Below are 16,256 nucleotides of genomic sequence, written 5' to 3' on the forward strand. Positions count from 1 at the left end.
GAACTAATCATGGGTTAGTAACAATAACTTAACAGTTTCCAGCAACTCTGCTTTCATGTACAGTGAAATGGGTTCTGCATGGCCTACCTGACTATATATTCTACTGCATGGTCCCCTTTCCATCTGCTATCATTTCTACATTTTTGCTGTCTTTCCCCATTTCCTAGCTTTTGTGTCAATGAAATCAAAGGTGCAGTGGCAATTTATTGTGGCTGTACCTGAAATCAAACGTTCTTCTCCCTTTGCTGTTCTAGCCGTGATGTCACACATACATCAACATTAGTAGAATATATGAAGCATTCCATTAATATTTTCACTCTCTCACTTATTATAAATATCAATTTCTCATATGAATATTAGACCAAGTGTCTCTGGAATTACACAACTATTCAAGTTGGACAGAATGCTAATGTGGTCATTACACTCATTCCACTCCATCACAAAATTTTGTTTAATTTATTCTGTTTCTACTCTTGAGCTTGCAAAAGTAGCCTTCTATTGTGGCTTCTATTATCACTCCACTCCTCACAACAATGTATTGCAAGTACAAAAACCTTTATCACGTGTTTCAAGTTATTTTTGCTCCTTTGCTAGTCTCTGCAAATTGCACCTGCAAAATTGACAACAAAAGTTTACAGGAGACAAGATTTACTATTTGAATCACACTGGAAGAATGAGCCATGAAAACGGTGGCACACCAGCTACATAGGTCCCACCTCTTTTCCAACCCTCCAAAATCCTTTTATCTGACCAATGCCTGAGGACCCTTGTTTACACATCTCCAGAAAACTCAGGGTTATGGTTGAGAGAAGGCACAGAGCTGCAGTGTGAGTGGGGCTGGGAAAGGGCTACCAAAAGAAAGTAGGAGCTGCATGGAGACCAGCCCTGGAAGAAATCTTTCATTTGGGCAACAGTATCAGACTCGTCTATGGCTTTCCAGGATAATTAGGGTTAAAGTTCAGCTTCTGGTTGACAGACAGAGGACGTTGAGAGCTGTAGCATGTGTAGGGCTCAAAGAGTCTGAAGCCCTCGTTTTAGCATGTCCACCTTTCCTCACCACCTGAGTTTCTGTACACTGGAACTCAGCATTACATACTAGCTCCCACAATTTCCTTTTTATAAACCCAGTCTACTTGCAAAAGGAATGCGCCATTCCATCCTCCCTTTTTTGTCCTCTGATTTTCTGCACAGCTGAAGCCATGATGGTCTGCCCATATAACGCAATCTGAGATATCCATATAACTGAGAACACTCTTCAGGCATGAAAAAGTATTTCAACCAGACTTGTCCAGCACACACACAAAACCAAATCGTCTCTGTTCTTTCCAAGCAAAGAATCTAGCAACCTTTCAATGGAGGCAAGACTTGACCATATCAACCCTCTTCTACCGCACTGACTGTAGGAACTTCCACTCTTAAGACAGGATTGGCCTTTTTGCAAGCATTGCAGCACCTGAAATCCATAAATGTCACAGGAGCCTGAATCTCTGCAAGTTTTGCATCAGGCACCTCGACAGGACCGGTGCTTTTTTGCTACATTAGAGTGTAGTATTCAAACATATGTCCTAAATAAACTCCACAAGAATTACCTTCCCTCACTATTCATCCATACAGAACTGAGGGAAAAAAAGTAGGACTCCTTTCCGTCAGCACAGAATTTAGACCAACCCAATATTTCTATTTTTAATCACATTTATGATATTTCTTGTGGGTATAAGTCATGAATGCAGTTCCAGTATGCTGGGAGCAACGTAAATATAGTAATTCCCAAAGGGATCTTACAGCTGTTATGCACGGGTCAGAGATTCTATGAAATGCAAAATCTGAAATTTTAAAAGCTTTTTAGCCCACATCCTTCCCATTCCTTTTCAAAGGCAGAGTTAATGGATACTGAACAACATTGCCCCAAATTTTGCCCACAAGGTATGGGAGTAGTAACTCCATTTAAATAAAGTAATATTTAGCAACAAGCAACCACCCGGTCCTATCTCACTCAGGAACTGCATCAGAAATTCCTTTCTGATCCAAATTAACTCATCTGCCGCTTCATGCTGACAACTGTGCAACTGAACACAAGACACACGGAGTTGTTTCTTCTGCAAATCATTCTCAGGGGAGGAAGGAGGAGTGCAACTTCATACTGCAGCATACAAGTCTAGCCTCCTCCTCCTCTCTGATTCCTTGCCTCTTATTTTGACAGGAGACCACTCAAAAGGACTTAAGTAAGCTCTTCCCCTTACCAAATCTGGAGACATCAGCCCATAAAACCGCAAAAGATTCCGCACTTACCTCTGATCACAGTCTGGTGAAGCAAAAATACTCATCAGCTGCTTCTCTCAGGAACAACGTTCTGTTTTAAAATAAATAAAAAAGAAACAAGACTTTAAACAGTGCTTCTCTCTCTCTTCCCTAATGTTAGCCTCCATCAGTGTTCGTAAACATTTACTTAGCAGGAGCACCTTCGCTCTCCAGAGCCAAGGTAATGATTACATTACACTAACCATGGCATGAGGACAGAACGAGGCCATGACAACAGCCTTGTTGGCACCGACTAGACGATGATGTAGGGTTGCACTGCAGCAGGCTCAGTTGTGCAAGAGTGAGAAAGAGCAGGGTGAGATGAGAAATGACAAGTGCAGGGAAAAAAAAAAACCCAACCAACAAACCAGGAACCTGGATTTAGAGGTAAACCACAAGGAAAAAAGAAAGTTCACAGAACAAGCAAATGCAGCATGAGCTGAGAGAACTGGACATGCCAGCATAGTCCTAATGGGATTTCTCACATCTGTTCATTAATATCATTGCCTTTGAAACAGCCAACAAAGCAAACTATAAGATGCTACCTTCTTTAGTCTTGGCCACAGCTAAATCAGTTCAGTAAAACTTCAGTGGTGTGACAAAGTCTGTGTAGTCTATTGCCAAAGCCTTTAAAAGAGTCAGGACCATTAGGTATACTGCGAACAAAAACAAACCACCAAAGGACGGAGTTACACCCTTCCTCCACCCCTCTACCTGGCTAGCGATCACACAGATGAAAGTACTTTGTGAAGCTAACTGAAGCTTAGGAAACTTCTGTGTTTGTACACAGAGGCAGCTGCCAGTGAGAGCGTCTCAGCGGAGTCACCGAAACCCCAAGGGAGGGCACAGATTAGAACACGGTCGGGGCTAAAAGCCTAATTTTACTATACCTGTCGGATAGCCTCTAAAGGCAGCTCTTCCACATCAGCTGTGTCTCAGATATACAAGGACTCTCCTGTAGCTTTCCAGCTCACACAGACCTTGATTCAGCAAAAACTCTAACCTTTGTGTTTCCAATAATCTTTAATATCTCTACAGCCAATTAGTAAACAAATAAGAACCACACTTGCACTGCCTGTAAATATAACCAAGCGCCCCCAGCTCCCTGCCTTCCTTGCAAATTTACAAGAGCAAAATTTTCTCTTTTCCTTTTTCCTGGTTAGATAAAGATTAGTAAGAGGGGATGCAGAATTTAACACCAGTTGAATGGGATAACATGGACTTTAAACTCAACCAATAATTGATAAGTAGCCAGTGATGAAACACAAAGAACAGAGCGATATTATCAAGCAGGCAGATTTTTCCATCAGTAGAATATGACTGGAATTAGCCAAATCTGATTTCATTGCAAGATTTAAAGAACCTTACACTAAAGGAGTGGTTTAAAGCAACACTAAAGGAATGACACTGCTGTCATTTCCACAGAAAGCCAAGTGAGGTGGCAAAACCCTTGCCTAACAATTTCCCATTTCCCTCCTCCATACATATTCATCTGCCTGTGTTGTCCGTGAGAAACAAACAGATTTGTATGTTTGGAAAGCCCTCAGCACAAAGCGCACATTACCACCATTATCAACAGCTGCTAAACACCACCTCCCAAATGCTTAACAGAGAAGGCAACACCACCTTTCATCCCTAGGCATCAAAGCATTTACTAATGGAAATGAACCTCTGTCTAGTACACAATTAAGCGATTTTGGAAAGATGTCATTAACTCTAGGAGCATCATATCTTTTCCCATGTTTCATTTTAGTTTCAAATTTACCAGCCATAACAGGAGAGTAGGAAACCTCAAGAGCTTGTGCGCCGGCCACGCAGGCTCCTGCAGGAGCTCCCATTAGTCAGGGTGTGTGCCGTATGGAGACTCAATAAGTAATGACATTTGCATTCCTGACAGTTTTATTTCTTTAAACACCAGCCACACTGGAAGTTTCACTTTACTTTTTACTTCGGAAAAAAGGCCAAACTTGAGTGTAACAGATGCTGTCTGGAACGCCCAGGACACATACGAAAGCATGTGTGTGGTCCCCTTCACCGTTATGAGATAAAACAGCTTTCAGGAAAATGAGAAGGGTGCTTAGCTTGTCTAAGCATAAAAACCTTAATATTTACACTAATCAAATACAACAGGGTCCACTTAGTCAGAAGAACACTATTCACACGGGAGCCCAATCAAGTAGAACTATTTTCCCATGAAGATCTTATCCTCAGTCTGGGCAAACAATCCAAGTCATACTGGGTAGACAACAGTCTACTCTATATGTCTCTGTAGTAATTACACCAAAGAAACATGGCAGTCCTTAGTTTAAAAATAATAATAATTTAAAAAGCCCAAATCAGAAGCACAGTAAAAATATGTAATGATAAAGCATACATTGGGAAAATAGAAGGTAGCTTGATATGGTCAAAATAGGAAAAGATTTACAGGGACACGAACAGAGAGTAGAAAGCCTTGCTTAGTAAATGGTGGAGATTTTTAGTTAATTTCTGTAAAAGAATAAAATAGAGAATAAAACCCACAGGCACTTGAGGTTTGCATTTCTTCCTGGATAACAAATACTTTACAACATCACTGAAAGAGTTGTGTAGCTTTACAGTTCAAAGCTGCACAAAGACAAGACAGACCAAAGACGGGTGACTTTTAGTGGGTACGCGGAGGAAGGATGGATGGACTGCAGCAATCAAACAGGAAAAAAGGGGAAATATACATAGAGAAGGGGGAGACAAAAGGCATAGAGCTATGCTGGAAAGAGTGAAACCAAGGAACAATTGTCAGAAAAAGTCACTGTCAGAAACTGCAAATGCTCAAAGAAAGAAGCACCATGGAGAAAACTGCATTCCCTGTCAGGATCTCCAAGGAAGTGAAAGAAATGGAAACTAGACAGCAAGAATATACTTGAAATAGTTAATCAAGGACATTTGCCATCAAAACAGATTACCTTAACACAGATAACTCCTTTATGGCTCATTCATGTGCATCCAGCAGAACTGGTTGAGAAGGGAAATGGTTTCTGAGACCCAGTGAAGCTCTTAAGTGAATTCATATGTCTGATAAGAGAAAGCAGTCTCATTTTCAAAGTTCTAGAAGTGATCTCTTAAATTCCTCCCCTCCCTCTTGTATGATGGGTTGCCTTCAACATAATTCACCAGAGAAGCTTTCACAACAGAAGAAAAAGGCAGAGCCATCTGAGGAAGGAGAAGCATCAGTTCGATAATGTAAAGCAAATGGCTTAGCATGGTTCATCATTCAGCCAGTGCTCTACTTCAGATCTTGCATGTCCTTATGTGGCATCACCTTGTTTGCACACAACAAAGGAAAGGATTCCTCCCGATAAGCCTATTCATGACACGGAGGGCATGTGGCCCAGACCCAGTCTGCCATCAGCATGACTGTGCTTGCTTGCAACCGTGCTGCTCTGAAAGGCCCATGACCCTGACTGCTCCAGCAGTCCAATTTTCAGAAAGGCCAATGCAAGCAGTGAACTGTTAAAACCATAATGTTATCTGTCTTTGCCTCTGTCCTTTTCTCTTCTGCTATCAGCTAGCTGTATGTCTCCCAACAAGCAAAAAAGCAAACCAGTTGCAATCAAGGCCAATGGGGAAAAAGACATCAGTAACAACCTTCTTCCCAATGCTGCAACCTAGCAGTTAAAATCATGCCATCTTTGTGAGAAGACATTTGTAAAAAAAGGGGAATGACTACAACCAAAATATTAGGAAAAGATCTCTCCTTGTTCTCTTTTGCTTTCTGCTCTCATCACGCAGGTAGGAAGGAAACAGCTTTCTCAGCTGATGAACTTCCATTGCTACAATTCTTTCTTCTCCCCGCCCCGCTTTGTTTCTGATTGTTCCTCAATGAGCAAAGAGTGGTCTTGAGTAAGGAAAAAATTATGATTTATGTATTAGACAGATACATCTTAAAAGACTGTCAGTTTCCATCCTGCCACAGAGCCACGGCCTTCTGACAGCAATGCTGTAATTAAGTTCATAGCATTGAGCATTCTCTGAATTACTGAGTTAAAGTAGCAGAGCACTGTATTTAAACCTTTCACCCCATTCAGATCATTTAAACAATTCTGCTCATGGCTTGTTTAGGCTACTCCTCCCCAAAGCATTCAAAACTAAGAGCACTCAAAAGAACTGAAGACACCTAGTTTGGTACTAGTCTTTCCCTGGTCCTAATAAACCAGGGCTCACACAGACAAAGCAACGCCTTATCTCCCCTATACCAGTCATAAAGCCATCGTTACCTTAACAAAAATAGCATTTAAAAAAAAATAGCAAATAACCAGATTAATGAAAGGCAATCATGTGTTAGGTTTCCAGACAGACAGCCTGAAAACACCTAGGAGCCCAAATCCCACAGGAATGAACTTAATGTCAACAGAAAGCTATGTAAAGGCTTTGCGCCTAAACGGTGACCCCCAATTTACAGTGAAGTTGACAGCTACCATGGAGAATTTCAAGATGAAGAGGGTCATTTATTTCTCTCATTTTATTCTTCCGTTAAATAAAGCAAATTAAGTCAGAAGCCTGCTGACTTTAAGTCCATGTAATTCCTTCTCTACATTTTTCATTTATCATTGTTAATATCTGATCTGGACAGTGTTGCCTCTTCAGGCTCCTTATGCTTACTTTTATCTCTGTCTTTTATCATGAAGCGAAGTGCACTCTACATTGCAGAGGAGATTCCTCCAATATATAAGATGATGTGGGGGGAAAAAACAAAGTATAAACAGCTCCTCACTTAACCTCACAAAATGCGCCTACAATGTTATGAATTGGCAATTCCAAGTTATGATTCACCCCCACCAAGGAACTAATTAAAACTAAAATTAACATTGTTCATTTTTTATAAAGCGGAAAAACCAATAAAGCCAATAATCTATACCCAAATAAAAGGTATAAAACACGTCTGATATGACTGTAAAGACACACTGCAATAAAGAAAATGGAGTTTTGCCCATAATTCAGTTCTAATGTGCTATTTAAACAGCTTTCCTTGCATGCGCTTTGAGGTTCATAGTAGTAACTTCCAAGATGCCCAATAAGTGGCTATAGCCCGGCTGCCTGTACAGAAAAATACATAATTAGAAGAGATACTCCATCCAATAAACCAAATAAAAATTACAGATATAGGGCTTCTTCCTGGATGCAAATGCACAAAGCTGAATGAAATCCAAATCTGGAAGAATAAATATGATATCTTGAAGCCAAATTATGAAAGGACAAGACTTGTTAGCAGATTGGCTGTATCTGCATCTGTTTAATTAGGTGCATTTTGCCTTTTCCAGTAGGTGAGAGGAAGGAAATTTGCATACATCGAAACAGAGAAAACAGGTAAAAATAATTCATGCTTTCAGGGGGATGAAGGGAAAGAAGAAATCAAAACTTCATACTCAATTACCTTTTACATGCTTAGCCAATGTTCAGCCCCAAATTCAGCTTAGCCAATGCTCAGAAACAGATACGTATCTTCAGGATCTTTCCCACACTTTGAGGTACGATAGCTTTCTTTCTCTTTCGACACAGTTTTCTCAAGCTCTGCTCCTCACTGCTGCTGCTTTCCAAAATGCCTCTATACCCAGCTGCTGATGGCGAAGGCTGCAGGTGCAGTCAGCTGGTGAGGAACGCACAAATGTTGAACAGACTGTTCCCTCCTCTCTGGGGGCTCCCAATCGCCACCGAGGTTGGCTATATAAATGCTCAAATCGTCACCAAACCTTCCCACAAATGGAAGTGGATACCTGATCCATCCACAGAAGTCTCAACTACCATATGAGCTTGTTTGGAAGAATATTTAAATGCACTATTTTAACTCTGCTTACCATCCCTCTTCCTTTATATTTTCTGGGATGCAGAGGTAAAACAACCTGGTACACAAATCCATTTTAAAAGAACATAAATGATGCAGCTGCTTGATCCTATTGTTCATTATGCCTGGAAAAAAATCTTTGCATGAACCAGTAATTCTCTTTCTCCTTATTTTCCATGAGACAACGCTACAGATTGTGGCTACTGAGAGAGTAGTGCCAGAACAATGTGAGGAGAGGAGTATCAATTCTTTCAATGCTACAGGTGCAAGGACTTGGCCACATCCTTTCACTTGGTCTTTTGAAGTCAACAATCTGACTGCGGTTGAATTGTCAGGAAGAATAGCATCTAAAAAAAGGTACACATGATCAACCAACCTGAGTTCAACGAACACCATAAATGCTTTGAGATTAGTAGTCAAAAAAGCCTGCAGATTCTCTAGGACACTGGGTTACAATCAGGGAGAAGTGTCAGTACTTACAGATTGACTCATGGAAGCGCAACTAAAGCAGCTCTGTGCGGCATTGTTTGAGAGTCATTGACCCAGAAAGGCACTAAAGCAAAGCTGTACATAACAGTCCCAATGCAGGCACTCAGCTCTGTGCTCTGCTGCTGGAAGGAAAACACTGCACAGAGCTCCACAATTTCATAGTTCACATAAACAGCTAAGGGAGTTTTCGTGCTTGCAATGAAATGAAAATTTCTACTTCTCTTCTTAATTTCTTTTCATACCTCAAGTTAAAAGCTCTCTTCTGCCTTCCTTCTTTCTCTTCCCCCGTCTTACTCTACCCTTTCACAGTGATTCTGAGTCAATCAGTGATTAAATTCCCTGTGTTTTCATGCAAACATCTGACTTTCCTGGCTTCACTGGAACATCAGGGAAGGCCCCCCTCCCACTCCTCTCTCATCCCAAGAGATTGAGGCATACACAACTTCATCTAAGCATCATTTCGGAATAAGGCCACACTTGTGTTTTTAAGAGAGGCATCCAGCCAGCTGGAGGTTTCTTTATGGCTTCACTAAGTGCAAAGCCTTTTAGACTTGTAGACTGAGCCAAAACCCTGACCTACCATGCCCTTGTGGGACCAACAATATTCTTCCACTACTTGAGAGAGAAAATACATGAACTGTCAGTTTAAAAAGCATGCGACATGGCAATTGAATACTATCACTGTAGGATACCATCAAACAGTGTTTCAGTAGATGAAACACAGCAGGGTCTGGTGTGCAGGACAGATTTGTTTTAAGACTTTCAATCAACTCTGCTCCATTTTAAGGCAGGTAGAAAAAAATTATGCAAAAACAGAAGTTTAATTTGAGTTTTAGACCACATTTACCTGTCAGTGTGAGAATCTGATCTAATGCTTGTCACAACCATCAGAAGTATTTCTACTGAATTCAACAAGCACAGGGTCAAGATTTAAATTTATGTTGTGCCAGTATTTGTACATACATTTACGTATATAAACACCATGCAGTACAGTATTATGTTTTTGGCATGGAACTGTCTAAGCATTACACATGAATCACAGCAAAGGGTTGGGTTTTTTTAATAATACTAAAAAAATTCTTTCTCCTTTGGGACCCAACCGTAACTCATTCTTATCTCTGTAATAACATAGATTTTCATCTCACTAATCTTCTCCCCTCCTCAATACAAAAAGAAAATGTGCAAAGTGGGTGACTAACCAAACCCCTTTCAGTTAAGGCTCACTCTGCTTAGGTGTTTTGACACTCCTAAGCTATATTTTTCTACTAATTTTTTGAAAATGCATGTTCCTTTTGTTTCAACAGATTTACAATAGACAAAGTCGGAGACAATGCCCCATCTGAGTTACCTCATAAGTCAGCAAAAACGTCAGGGTAAACTGCCTTTTTTATCCTAGCAGTGCAAACAGAAATTGCCCTTGTCCAGCCTTATTTACCAGACCCATCTTGCTGATGAACTGCATAACCCTTGCACCATGTCCTGAACACATCCACGGTCCCGTGGATCTAAGCAGTTGCAGATTATAGGGCTTTTCATGGGAAACACTCTTTTCTTATTATTCCCTTCAGCTTAAGTACCAGTCCAACCTGAACAGTATAAAACCATACAAAAGGGAAATAATTTCCCAAATACCAACACTCAAACCACTTTGTACTTCTAACCACCATTTTCTCCAGGCAAAGGCTCTGCCACCTCACCCTCACCCAGACTCAAGTCTGACAACTGTCAAAAGAAAAACAGAGCTGTTTAAATACAATAGTATTTAAGTCTTGTGTCAACAGAATAATAGCAAAGTTCTACCTAAAACAGGCTAAGTATAATTTTTCTGATTTACAGGACAGCAAAACTGAGGAACAGAGCACAAGCTCGGACACTTCCCATGTCAGCAGCAGAATCAGGAATGTGAGGTCGCAGGAACGGAGTTCACAGGCTCCTAACCACTGCCTTTTTGCCTCTGGAGCACTATTTTCTGCCCACCCAGAGCACCCTCCTGATTTTTTGCCTCACATAGAGCACAGGCCAGACTGTGCGCTCTCTGAGCTTGCTGGCATAGCCAGGGTTGGGACCATGGCACTCTCAAAGTTGTGTCTTCCAGGTGTCATCCTTTGTCACTGCAAATACTAAATATCCAACGTTCAATACAGGGCACCTTCAAGTGTTTACCAAAGGGAAAAGGCAGTCATTTGATGCAAAAACAATTTCACACTAAAAATCACTGTTCCTTCCTTTTTTCCTGTCTTCCAATCTTCTTGTCAATTCCAGCTCACCCTCAGTTATATATTTTCCCTACGAAAGGGCATCCCACACTGCATCACAAAATTAAGGAAAACATTTTTTCAGCAACAAGAAGACTGATATCTTCTTACCAAGCAGAACAAGAATAGTTCTTTTAACAAAATCGGATTTTACAGGTTATCAGAGCCATCTCTTCCCTGTTTGAATGGCGGCTGGATGACAGTTTTCTGACCCTTTTGCTGCCTTTCTTGTCTATCTCAGCTGGACTCAAGCTAATAAGCTTCTCATTAATGAAATGACTATGCCAAGGTACTGGCAGATGGTCCTATGTTGCAAGCACATCATCCCATTCCCTCTCTCCCAAAAGTCCTAATCTATACACAGTGTAATCGTCACAAAAACATATGCTCCCTGACAGAAAGCTTCCCTTCCATTATCTCTGTACTCTAGGGGATTGCCCCCGAAACCTCAGTGACACAAAGCAACTCCCCTCCTACTCAGGTCTCAGTTTCCTATATGCCTGAAAACATATTCACCAGGTCCTGGCCAAAGTGCCTGTACAAGGCTTAAAGTCCATGCTAATCTCTCCATAGTACTGTCCATATCCTAGTCCATTGCTAAGCAAAATGCACATATGCGTGCATATTAAAAAAATATAAAGTAACATATACCTCATTTTTCTTACCTGTAATACTTTGCCACTGTTTTATTTACAGGTCCCTGTAACAGTACAAGAGCCCTTCTCTTAGATGAAAAACCATAAAGTATAATTTATTATGTTGGTTACCAGTAAATCTCTTGTGCGACACTTCCATTTAAATGCTGAGTTAGTCACTAACTGGGTATCTCATATATCTTAAAATAATCTGTTTGTTTCATCTGCTGGCTCCCTCTCCCCCATCAATTTAATCAGATTATTGTGACTGATGAATTCATTAATACAGTCATCGTATCCTGAGAGCACTGCAACTTCTACAGAGAAAGTTTCAGGAAGGAAGAGCAAGTATCTCCCTTTTGCACACACAGATAGTTATGAGCAGAGGAATAAATGAATGCTACCAGTTTCCCAGCTGTGGGAAGGGCTGCACAAAGGTTATTTCTAGATACTTAGGATCACTTTGGCTGGCTTTGCTGGAGCTCCTCAGAGAAGGCTAGGGGTATGACCAGCACAGACAGGCCACCATAATGTGAAGGGTTGTTTTAGCTCTCCAAATTGACTTCAAACCTTCTGAAAAATCATTTCTTTCCAGAGGAATATAAAATTTTATTGTGAGTTCTTCTCTGTGTTTAATCCCAACAGTACTGAACAGCTTTTCCTGACTGCAGATAGGGAAAAACACCAACAGAAAGTAGAAAAGCTTCCCTTTAATCTTTGCTGCCTCCTTTTCAACTTCATATTGAAAGTCTTCAAAGTAAGACCTTTTCTCATACTGCATAACACCTTAAACCACTCCCGATTGTCGCAGGGAATAACTTAAGCTTAGTAACTCCAAAACTATCTACCTTACAAAAGGTGCAAGAGTTAAAAAGCACATTCATTTCTAGGCTGAAACAAAAACCAATAGGTCAAATACAAGCAATGGTGGACAAGAAAAGAGAGTGAGAAATATTATTTAGCCAGCAGTAAAAATAACATAACTATGCTTCTGTAGCTTTTGTCAACCAAAAATAAAGAAGCCAAAGCACTTTGATAGCGCACCTTCCCAATCCTCCCAAACAGTAAAGGAAAGGAAATTAAAAGGAACTTGGCACTTAATGGGAAAAACAGTAACTACAGAAAAGCATGCAACAGCACCGCTCAAGTACCCAGGAGGAGGATGATATAAATGACCTACACCTGTGCTTACTAGTTGGCTGAAACTGTATTCACAAGTGAGACAACACTGCCTTGAGCTGTAACTTTGTATCTTTCTAAAAACATCATAAACCAGGTGAAAACCGTATTACTTAAAAATATGCTAAGACACCAAATTCCTAGGGAGAAAACCTAGTGCCTACCTTTTGCTGTCTGCCAGAGCAACATCCAAGATGACACTGAGCATTTGAGGATCAAAAAGGCTCTCTGTGAGCATCTGTCAAGTGGAGAATTTGGATGAGGATTACTTTGGGAGGATGGCCAGCCTGGTAAACAGCAGCAAGCAAACAGGAACGGCTACTTGTTGGAGGCAGAAATGCACAACAGGCTTCCAGAAACTAAACACACCATATGTAATTAAAGCAATTTATTACAGTTGTGTGGCTTCACACATTTGGAAATGCATTTCCCCCTTTTTAGTCTCAGAGTGATGTGCTTATTCATGCAAACTGAAAGGAAATATGTAAACAGTTTTGAAAATGCAAGAAGAAAGTGTGAGAATGGAACATTTGATATGGCATTATCTTGCAAATGCCTCCAGATTCTTCTCTGGTCACTGTGTGGGCAGCACATTCCCAGGACAGAGAGCGGGGTGGGTGGGAGAAAGGGGACTGTAAAGCTATTCATGAACTGCATTTTGTCTTTTCCTGCTGAGGTTCATTAGTGACCTACTGGAGCACTGGGGAGGAGGGAGGGCTGGCTCCGGCAGGAAGCGCACGCACGAGGAGCCCCCGACACCCAGTGCACTGGAGGAGGCTGTGCCAAGGGAGCGCGGCCCTCTCGCCGACTCCCTGCCCACACAGGGCCTTTTAATTGCTCTGCTCAGGCTGCCGGGCCGCTTTGCAATCTCTCATTTGGATGTACCATACGCAATCATTCAAGAGGAAAGTTAATCCATCACAATGAAGTTCTTACAAACCGGGCAGCCCTTTCCCCAGCCCCCGCATAAATAAAAATACAAGCTACATCATCTTGATCGCCTAGACTTTCCCTGACCCCACTGAAGCTCAGAGACGTAGGCAACAGCTGTCTCATCCCTGAGACAGATGAACTGAAGAGAAGAGCAGAGAACCCATGCTCGCTGCTATGCTGACAAACAAGGCCTAGGGGCACCCAATGTTGGCGAAATAAAGTCTCCACATATTGCATCATACACCTAGCTGCTGTAAACACAGGAACCATCCTACATCTCCCTGCTACACCAAGTGTCAGGAAATTGCCCATCACACAGCACGTTAATCTTGACAACTGAAGATGCTAGTAGAAAAGGAAATGCAGCCCTCCAGCTTACTAGGAAAGCACTCTGCCCAGGATTTTTCTCTCGACCATCCTCTGCCAGCAGATCCTCCTTTCCTGCGTTCACCAGTGCCCTTTGTAGCCCAGGACAGCTCTGTAACCAAGGCAATGCAAGAAAGCAAGGCCTGTCTGGAGCTCTGAAGACAGGGATAGATTTTGAAGCTGGGGTATGGAAATAATGTGCAATTGCTGACAAGTGGATGATAAGCCCCGAGTACATAACAGGTAGCTACTGGTCTGTAGGCTGGCTATGGACAGAACAGCATTGAATAATGCCCACAAGGTAGGGGGTAAAGGAAAAGGATGGTGGGAAACACAGCTGGAGAATCTAGGTAACTGGTTTATCTGCGCAGCCCATCATTACTCCAGGTATCGCTCACAGCAGAGGGATATGGAAATGACAGCGCTGTGATATAGCCCTGGCCCCTTTCAAAATGTTCTCCCTGTGAGAGGCATCGATATGCATTCATACACGGTAGCCAGTAAAAGCGGTAAAAGAGAGTGTTTGGGGTCTTCGGAGCTCAGGGTTAATTTCTGTCCCATTTTTAGACCAGTAACATCTGGGGCTCAAGAAGCTGATGTAGGATGAAGAACAGTATAAAAGAGAGAAAATTACTCTGCCATGTAAGAAGAGAACGACAGAACAAGCAAAACTGAAATGCAGCAGAATGACAGAAGTCACTAGGCTGTGATCACAGTGGGCTATAAACCAGAGTACATCACATTAATGAGGTAGGAAAAGATTTGTCATATGCAGAGGATTACATAGAGTCTAATAAAAACATTCTCGATTAAGAGAAAAATATAATCCAATTTGTATGGAAACAATTTCATATTATACAAATCATGGTACAAAATGCAGAACACAAATTCAGGAAAAATGGCATGTAACATGAACATAAAGCAAGCTGTCAATAAAATCTGATAAAATCCTAACACTGGTGAACAGAAAATATATCTATTTGAACTGATCAAACACAACAGTAGGAAAAGATTTTAAAGATTTGAAGTAGCAAATGCTGTACTCTAAAGAAGCAGAAATGGTGGCGCAGTGAGTTTTTGATTAATAAATCTGACTTCTGTAGCTTGCTAACGAGTTGAAATGAAGGATTTGGTTTTTGTGCTGCATTCACGGAGCATCCAAAACAGCTGGCACCTGACCTGTGCTGAGGACTCTGCACTTTGCCAATACAAACAAATTGTAATCCAAACAATAATTTCATACATATATACTCCCCCAGAAGAATCAAATTAAGAAGAAGAAAGATGATGATACATTATATTTAAGCAAAGTACTAAATAGTGAAAATCATAACCACTCATATTTTTTTTTAACAGGGTCATAAATAAATTACTAAGGGGAAAAACTAGACACCTTCATGAAGGCACACTGTGTGCTCAATAAGTAGTGACAGTAAAAAAAGCAGTAAAATGCAAATTAAGTTATATTAAGATGTATAAAGAATTAAAAGGTGAGTAGTACAAGAACTAACATGTGCTTTCCACTGTGAAAAACTGTTCAGTTCTCAACACTTTATCCTAAAACAACAGGAAAACATTGAAGTAATGGATTGAAATTGCTAATTGAAAAAAATAACATAAAGAAAAACATCTAAAGTCTGTTGGTTTTCTTTTCTTTTTTTTTTTTTTTTTTTAAATCCAACAGTAGGTTTAAGAGGCACATGAAAAAATCCAAAACAGTCAAGAGGAGAGACTGGACAGATTAAGAACTATTAATTTGGTTTCCTAATAAAAGAACAAGGGAATACATAATGAAACTGAGGGGCAAAAATCTGGGTAATTTGAGATTATATAGTTTCACATCATACGCAATTATCCAGTAGTGCTTACTATGGCATTAACACTGATATTAAGAAAATTATGAAACATTAATATTTATAATAAGCATATTTGAATTAATAACAATAAACATCAATCATAAAGCACAGAAACACTCCTGTTTCAAGGCAAAACATAACAATAAACATCTAGGAAAAGTGTAATATAATAATCTTCTACAGAATTTTTTTCTTAAACAGAGCTACTGTTGATAAGGGAAGGACTTTGAATCTTGATGGACAGATGCTCTGATCTGCTATGGGCAAGGGAGAAGACATACCAGCAGCAGTTGCTTCTGCAGGGAAAACATGTCCTAAATTATATCACTGTAGCTACAGTGATAAAAAGTTTTATGAAGTGTGCCACACAAATGCAGAACAAAGAAGAGCTTATAGTTTAAGCTTAAGAAAAGAGAGAACAGAAAGATGT

The 16,256-nt window shown here is 40.6% G+C and overlaps 1 long non-coding RNA gene across 1 annotated transcript in view; it reads right to left on the reverse strand.

The window, feature by feature from the left end:
• Window positions 1–16,256, reverse strand: part of LOC127017793 (uncharacterized) — a 113,175-nt gene that overhangs the window by 24,833 nt on the left and 72,086 nt on the right. Inside the window, exon 3 of the long non-coding RNA XR_007766649.1 lies at window positions 2,290–2,350. This is a non-coding gene — a long non-coding RNA (uncharacterized LOC127017793). The remainder of the gene's footprint in view (window positions 1–2,289; window positions 2,351–16,256) is intronic.

This window comes from Gymnogyps californianus, chromosome 6 (assembly GCF_018139145.2).
Source record: "Gymnogyps californianus isolate 813 chromosome 6, ASM1813914v2, whole genome shotgun sequence".
Classification (NCBI taxonomy): Eukaryota; Metazoa; Chordata; class Aves; order Accipitriformes; family Cathartidae; genus Gymnogyps; species Gymnogyps californianus.